This window comes from Gadus chalcogrammus, chromosome 10 (genome assembly GCF_026213295.1).
Source record: "Gadus chalcogrammus isolate NIFS_2021 chromosome 10, NIFS_Gcha_1.0, whole genome shotgun sequence".
Lineage (NCBI taxonomy): Eukaryota > Metazoa > Chordata > Actinopteri > Gadiformes > Gadidae > Gadus > Gadus chalcogrammus.
The window spans coordinates 7,851,183-7,859,707 of record NC_079421.1 but is presented as its reverse complement, the minus strand read 5'-3'; the positions used below and the strand labels follow the sequence as shown (position 1 = coordinate 7,859,707).

The 8,525-nt window shown below is 43.1% G+C and overlaps 1 pseudogene; it reads left to right on the top strand.

Moving 5' to 3' along the window:
• The first annotated feature begins 1,656 nt into the window (after positions 1-1,656).
• LOC130390963 (putative nuclease HARBI1) lies at positions 1,657-3,116 on the top strand (annotated as a pseudogene).
• Positions 3,117-8,525: the final 5,409 nt, after the last annotated feature.

Here is an 8,525-nt window from a genome sequence, read left to right as displayed (position 1 = left end):
TGTTCCACGAACGGAGGTTTAACAAACACTGAGTTAACGCTGAACTCTAGGTTGATTGACCCTGTGCCGACCAACCCAGAGTTTTCGGTTCCACAGCAGCGGTTATGCATTAGTTCAATCAACTCGGGGTTGGTTAACACAGGGTTGTGCGCGTCCACGCCAAACTTAAAAAGACGTGATGTATGGATCATGGAAACCCTGATCGATATGGCGAAACGGGCCGCTTATTTCAATGAAATGGAACTCCAGGTTCTCCTGGAGAGCTATGACGAGGAGAAGGACATTATCACAAGAAAAGGGAACGCTAAAACCTCTGGAACCCGGAGAACCAAAGCCTGGCAGCGGATCGCTGACCGCGTAAATGCGTTAGTTACACGTCAAAAGCGTGATCCTTAATATTTGAGCCATGAATATATAAATATCCCAGTTAAGCATTCTTAAAGATCCTACCACATAACCCCTTTCTTCTAAAACAATATGTACTGTTTCCAAGCGGTCAGAGGATCAAGTATAAAAATGAAGTATAAAAAACATACAAACTGGTAAGCTTTTCCCACCATCGTATTGGTATAAATTTAAATAAGCCATTTTTTTAAGCCAATCGTGAAAAGGCCGACAGTCGGCAGACTGGATCTGGCCCTCAAATTGTCTTGACCCCGGTGGAGGAGCTGTTAATAAACATAAATTCAGGGCGCCCTGGCATGGAGGGGGTAGCCTACCTGGAGGTAGGCTACCTACCACCTCAGAGAGTCATGGGCCATACCCCACACTGGTTGAATGTAGGTTTTTGTGTTTTCTTGTATTTTAGATTTTTTTTGCCTTCGAAGTAACACATGCAAACCCTGTGCTTGCCACAGCGCATACTATTCCAAATGTTTCTTTTTTTGGTAACTGGGTAGAAAACCCAAAAGTGACAATTCATCAACTTCACAGATCAAGATGGATGCTTGTAATGAAGCCGCCGGCTACGATCGAACATTCTCCAGTGGATGCAAGTCCGTTAGGGCTATTTTATACTTTATGTTGTAAATGCCTCTCGGCATAATAGGCCTACTCAGACAATATTGCTCTTTGTATGATAGGAGGCCGATACAAATCTTGGATGGGTCATCTGAAACGACTGTGATGTGCTCAGCATCTCCAGCATTATAGCCTAGATAAAACTACCATTTGAAAAAAACGGAGGGCTACGCAAATAGTCTGGAGTGAACTGAGGCCAGGTCCTCGATTGGTAGTGTTGGCTATGCAAGGCTATTTAAATATATTAAAGATTTGCGCGAGAATCAATATCTCTCCACTTCAGCAAAAAGTCATCCAATATGCCAAGATGTCGAGCCGTGGTCTTATCAATCGCTCCCGGTGGATTGCACGTATAATTTGCGCTCTGATATCAGCAGTTCTCTCATCAAAAGGGCATGCCATTGTGAACACATGAAATCTGCGGTGAACGCCGGTTGAAATACCCAAAACCGGGTTATGTTTCAAACTTAACCTGCGCAAAACCTGGTCCGACCAGGTTTGATTCAGAGCATATGTTGCTATAGCAACTAACATACCGTGATCCTTTTGGAACGGAAAACCTAGGGTTACAGCAAACCCTGGGTTAACTTACCCGGTTATGTGATAAAACCGGCTTTGTGGAACACCCCACAGGTTTAGTGAAAACTCTGAGTTAGTTAACCCTGAGATGAGGGAAACTCTGGTTTTTCAGTTTCACAAAGCCAGTTCAGCTTTACTCTGAGTCAGTTACCCTGGCAACATACTCCGTGAACCTAACCTGCTCGCTGGCAGGTTTTCTTCAACTAACCCCGAGTTTCTCCTGCTCTTAAGTTGAAGCCTGCAGACTGAAGGCAGTGGCAGACATGGCGTGTCCTTTTATTGAAGAGCCAGTTGATGTCGAGGCGCAGATACTTGGATGTTTTATCATTCCCTGATGAGAAGCTACCTGTTTGAGCGTTTCCGTTTCTCTGCATCATCAATCATTTATATAAACAATATTCTCAGCCCTCACATCGCTCACATGACACATCGTGGACACGCTCAGTTCTGAGCAAATTCTTTGTATTGCACTTCGTTTTTTTGCCAACAGCAGTTTTTTGTATAACGTCGGTGATGCAGAGCATGTGTCCAAGGAAACTGTCTGTCGGGCTGTCCGAAATGTGACGAAACGGCTACTATGCACGTTTGTAGTGTTCCCAAGTAACAGACCCACCAGACTTCTCAAAGATGAGTTCCACAGAATTGCAGGTATCAGTCTAAGCAGTAATTCATTTATGTCATAAAGCTTTGAGACTTGAAGCACTAATCAGTCAATTTGATATATTTTAGGGTTTCCAGGTGTGATTGGCTGCATAGATGGTACTCACATTCCTATCATAGCTCCTTCAATAAATGAAGGAGATTATGTGAATAGGAAATCTGTCCACAGCATTAATGTACAGGTAGGCCTAAATAGTAGCCTTTAACATTCCAAATGAAATATGCTTCACTATACAGCTAATTACTGTTCTCCACTGTGAAGATCATATGTGACGCAGCCCACATGATAAATAATGTGGAAGCGAAGTGGCCTGGGTCTGTGTATGACTCACGAATGTTTCGTGAGTCTACACTGAGTGCCAGATTTGCCCGTGGTGAGTTTATATATATAGTTTATATATCCAGTATATAGTTATATCCTATGATCAATATTTTGTTTCCTCCTATTACAACTGAAACAATAGAGTGTATCTTGTATTATCATAGGAGAGTTTGATGGTTATCTACTCGGAGACAGAGGGTACCCCTGCCAGCGCTATCTGCTGAACGTTTACCCTGACCCTGACCCTTGCCCACAGCAACACTACAACTTGGCTCACTGCAGGACACGAGCCAGAGTGGAGATGACCATCGGCATACTCAAGGCCCGGTTCCAGTGCCTTCGTAGGCCCAGGGTCACCCCGGAAAGGGCTTGTGACATTATAGTGGCATGTTTGGTTCTCCACAACATTGCCACTATTAGAGAAGAACAATGTCCTACTCTTTCCCCCAATGATCCAGATAATAATCCTGACCCCCCTGCTGATGCACGAGATGGAAGAGCTGTTAGAGACATGATATGCTTCAATCATTTCTAACTCACCCTTGCCTTTTTTCTGTTGGCTATAATGGAGGTCAAATTTTAAGATAAACAGAAAACACAAATTTGGAGACTTGTATGTATAAAAGGCATTTAGGTGTTGCTTTCATATAGACAATTTTAAATACTGTCAGTGTTGGGATTTTTCTTTGTTTAGCAGATTTCCCTAATTACTTAAATATATCTATCACATGTTGAATGCAGCCACTAAATGCTGTTTAATGAGGGCAGGCTAAACAACATCACAATTGCTTGTACTTAAATTATACCTTATCTGTTGGAACTACATTTTTATATTTCATTTTTAGTTGCAGCCAAGTCCGTTTGGGGACTGTTGGGTTGCACCTGTGCGCACAAACACACATATGGAATATAATTGTTGAATAAGTGGAACATTCAAGAGAATGTTTTTTTCCACGCGAGCTCCCGCTTTTTGGCTGCTGCCATAGTATTGCTTTTTAGTAAAAAGATATGCTCGCTTTCTGCATATGCAGTCATTAAGATTTGCAACTCCGCTGGGGAGAAGTAGGAGGATCGAGGCTTGTTAGTACTTGTTGCCATGGTGAATCATGTTATCTGTGTTCCATTGATGAGGGCTTTTTATATCCTCATGCACAAGCTTCACTCAGAGTTACCTTGACTCAGAGTTGATTGAACTAAGCGTTATCACCTGTTCTGAAACCGAAAATTCAGAGTTTTACAGCTCAGAGTTGGTCAACCTAGAGTTAAGGATTTAACTTAGAGTTTGTTGAACCTGCTTTCTGAAACGGGCCCCTGTAGGCAACGTCATGGCGATGTTGCCACAACGTTGCCAGGAGGTAATGTTGCCATGACCAAATGGCAACGTATAGGCAACGTTGCCGTATGGTCGTGTGTATTGTCTGAGTACTATGCCGAAGGGCATTTACAACATAAAGTATAAAATAGTCCTAACGGACTTGCATCCACTGGAGAATGTTCGATCGTAGCCGGCGGCTTCATTACAAGCACTGATCCATCTTGAAGTTGATGAATTGTCACTTTTAGGTTTTCTACCCAGTTACCAAAAAAAGAAACATTTGGAATAGTATGCGCTGTGGCAAGCACACGGTTTGCATGTGTTACTTCGAAGGCAAAAAAAATCTAAAATACAAGAAAACACAAAAACCTACATTCAACCAGTGTGGGGTAGGCCTATGGCCCATGACTCTCTGAGGTGGTAGGTACCTCCAGGTACCCCCTCCATGCCAGGGCGCCCTGAATTTATGTTTATTATCAGCTCCTCCACTGGGGTCAAGACAATTTGAGGGCCAGATCCAGTCTGCCGACTGTCGGCCTTTTCACAATTGGCTTAAAAAAAATGGCTTATTTAAATTTATACCAATACGATGGTGGGAAAAGCTTACCAGTTTGTATGTTTTTGATAGGCCTACTTCATTTTTATACTTGATCCTCTGACCGCTTGGAAGCAATCGGAGTACATATTGTTTTAGAAGAAAGGGGTTATGTGGTAGGATCTTTAAGAATGCTTAACTGGGATAATTATATATTCATGGCTCAAATATTAAGGATCATGCTTTTGACGTGTAACTAACGCATTTACGCGGTCAGCGATCCGCTGCCAGGCTTTGGTTCTCCGGGTTCCAGAGGTTTTAGCGTTCCCTTTTCTTGTGATAATGTCCTTCTCCTCGTCATAGCTCTCCAGGAGAACCTGGAGTTCCATTTCATTGAAATAAGCGGCCCGTTTCGCCATATCGATCAGGGTTTCCATGATCCATACATCACGTCTTTTTTAAGTTTGGCGTGGACGCGCACAACCCTGTGTTAACCAACCCCGAGTTGATTGAACTAATGCATAACCGCTGCTGTGGAACCGAAAACTCTGGGTTGGTCGGCACAGGGTCAATCAACCTAGAGTTCAGCGTTAACTCAGTGTTTGTTAAACCTCCGTTCGTGGAACACCCCTCTGCTGTCCTCATGTTTCCACAATGTATCCTGTGAGACTTGGACACAATAACAACCAGACAGGGATCAGGGACTGACCCAGGATGTGTGAACCTGCCGACGGACTATTGATGAAAATTCTCTTTTTTGCTATCTCTGGCACATTCACATTTTTAGTCTAATATTTTTTTCCTTTTATTGCATTTTTCCTTAAATAAACATATAAATAAAATAAGAGAAAAGAAAATAAGTATTGTATTTTTCTCAGTAGGTATCCTTTCCAAAATGTTAAACAATATAATCTGAGCCTGTCAGTGGCCAAAACAAGTACTTTCAGAGGCCTTAGGAGGCGCTCTGCCCAAGGGATAACATCACAAATTGTTTGCACGATAAAAGAATGCAGCATTCTCGCTCAATTTAAAAAAAAAAAATTGTTAGTACCTTGTTCCCCAAGTAATCTCGATAAAGGGTCTGTTACGTATTTTAAGAACATAAACTGCCTCTGTCACGTTAAAATTGTACCGGGGGCGAAAATTGTACCGGCCTACGTCATCAGTTGTTTACATCTTGACAACCTGCCTGGCAACAAACGACGCGATCGTCTGTTGCCGGGCAGGTTGCAAAAAACATTCGGCTCATGTTTCCAAAAGACGAAATAACATAATACAGATAACGGATCCCTAGATAACACTTGTTTTTACTTTATATTTGTATTGTATTTCATTGTTTAATCGAATAGCAACAGAGGACGCATTCGTCTGTTGCCGGGAAACGGGCGATCGCGTCAAATGACGTAGGAAGGTTCTTGAACATTCGCGTCCTACGTCATTTGACGCGATCGCCCGTTTCCCGGCAACAGACGATCGCGTCGTCTTCAAATTGTTCAAACTGTGATTCAAGCATACAATTAGGCAGAAATACTCTTCAAGGAACACTCTTTTGGAAAAAGGTATGTGCCACTCAAAATCTCAGGATGGCAACCATTTTCAAGATGGCCACCATTCCGTCAAATAGTCATATGTCTGCTTTGTCTGCCTCCCAGTGGCGTTTTCTCCCGGAGGCCAAGGGAAGCCAGGCTTCCCTGTTTTTTTAGGCTGTAGTTGTCATCCAATAAAAACGTTTATATTAACAGTTTCGTTAATTATTTTGTGCTGTGTTGCTGTCATTTCTTCCCCATTTTCTCCTCTCATTGACCATTTCACAATGCGCGATACGGCGCCCCTGTTATAAACTGAAGACGCGGCGAAACACGACGCTGAATACTGTGAGGAAGCCAGCCCGAGCTGGCATTCCTTGGTGAAAAAGAGAAAGAATTGACCAATCAGGTGAGGCTACTGTCATGACACTGCCCTCCTCTGATTGGTCGGGAGGGTGTCAGGAGGGTGCCAAGGGAAGCCACTCGGCCCTTGGCTTCACACCAATCAAATCAAAGCATCATTATCAACGTCACCGAAAAAACAATAACAAAACAAATAGTGTGAAATGAGCATGTTTGAATTGTTCTCATTTTTGAGTAGCCTACTTAGCAAGTGCAGTTATGGAGGGTGGAGATTTAGATTGTTTACTTAAAAATAATTTTACCAAACTACCACAACAGCAGCGAATCAAAATAAAATCCGATGGCAGGCCAACACCGAAGCTGAAACTGCACGGGGAGAAAAAGCAAGGCTTCTTTGGAGTGGCTAGCTGGCAGCAGCAAACTTCAGCGACTATTTGTCTGGCCGCGTCTTCTTTTTGACAAGGATTCGTGCTCCCTTAACAATCCCTGGGTCACTACAGGATTCGTGGACCTTGCCAACTTGTCCCGGGCAATCGAGAGGCACGGTAAATCAAAAAGCCACATAGACTGCGCTGTGAAACTGGCACTGTTTGGACGTGTCAGGATTGATGACATTAGCGACTTGTGCATTTCGGTCGGGGAGGGGTTGCATTTATGATAAAATGTGTAATTTAATGAGATGTTTAGGAGGACTGTGTAGTTGTTTGTGTGTGTGTGTGTGTGTGTGTGTGTGTGTGTGTGTGTGTGTGAGAGAGCGAGAAAGCGAGAGAGAGAGAGCGTGTGTCGTGTCGGTCAGATTACAGGCGTGTGTAAGACCTGGTAAATGACCAGGCGCTCAAATAGCTCTTGTAGTTGCATTAAATACATCCAAGCTGCAACATACTATTTTCTCTTAAGGTTTGGCCTCACTTTGCTTCCTCAAAAAAAATCCCCACGCCACGCCACTGCTGCCTCCTCTCCTTTGACCTGTCCGGCCTAGTTAAACTTGCCAGGGATATAAAATCATTCACATAAAATCATTATAAAATCATTTATATAAAATCATTTACATTTAATTATATATTTTTTCATATTCTTGCCCATGGTTCTTATTGAACTCAATACTGAATAATTTGCTTCCTCCTTCCTATTAGCACACCTAACCGAGACATGTATGCAGACTTCCAGGTCAGAGGCCAAATAGTCTCGCAAAGCCAGACCAAACTACAGCAAGTAGAATGGTCTGGAACCACGCTATTTAGAGCCGTCTATCCGGGGGGAAACTGGGCTGGCCTGTTGTTATTTCTTTAAACCAATCACAATCGTCTAGGGCGGGGCTAACCCCGGGGAGCAGCAGTGGTGTCCATCAGAAATAGTGCAAGAACATCTTTCTTCCTCAGCAAATGCTGTATGCAAATCTTTTGAAGTTCTTTACAATTTTCGACTGAAAGAGCCAAACATGCTATTTTTACAGCGCCGTCAAAGTCCTCTTCAAAACTCACCATACTGCCTAGTTTCCGAGTTTGAGGGGGAGCACAATACGGGAAAGCCAGCAACAGGAAGAGGAGGAGTAGCGGTGGAATCCGACGCTAGCGCTATAGACGGCGACGCTGTCCATTTCCGCTCAGCCAGACTGAGAGGCCGAATAGTAAATGGAATATTTGGTTTTCTTCCTGTGCTGCCACACTTTTCCCTAACCAGCAACACAATTTGAACAATAATCAAATATGAGGAGAATATATTGATAAATGGTCCTAAATTATGAAAAAACGGATACCATGTTGCACATTTATGCCGTTGTACAGGGTGTCCGCGGAGGTCTTAAAAGTCTTAAAAAGTCTTAAATTCATTTTTCTAAATTTAAGGCCTTAAAAAGTCTTAAATTCGTCAAAAATGTCATATGCTGGTCTTAAATTTATAACTCAGAGGTCTTAAATGTGTCGGGGCAGGGTTATTTTATTTATTTATTTTCTCGCGGGACTTTTCGGGAAGGAGATGTACGAGGGGCTACTTTCTTGCTAGCTGCATATATAAACGGATGTCTGCGCGCTTGCTAGCTAGTCTGCAACAATGGGTAAATGCAAGTTCAACGTCAGTTGGCTGGAAGACGTCCGTTTCCGAGGTTGGCTAGCGTCCGTTGCCAACCCAGAACAGGCCAGATGCATTCCGTGCAAAAGTAGCCTACATTCAAGCACCATGGGGATTAAGGCTGTCGTCAGCCATATG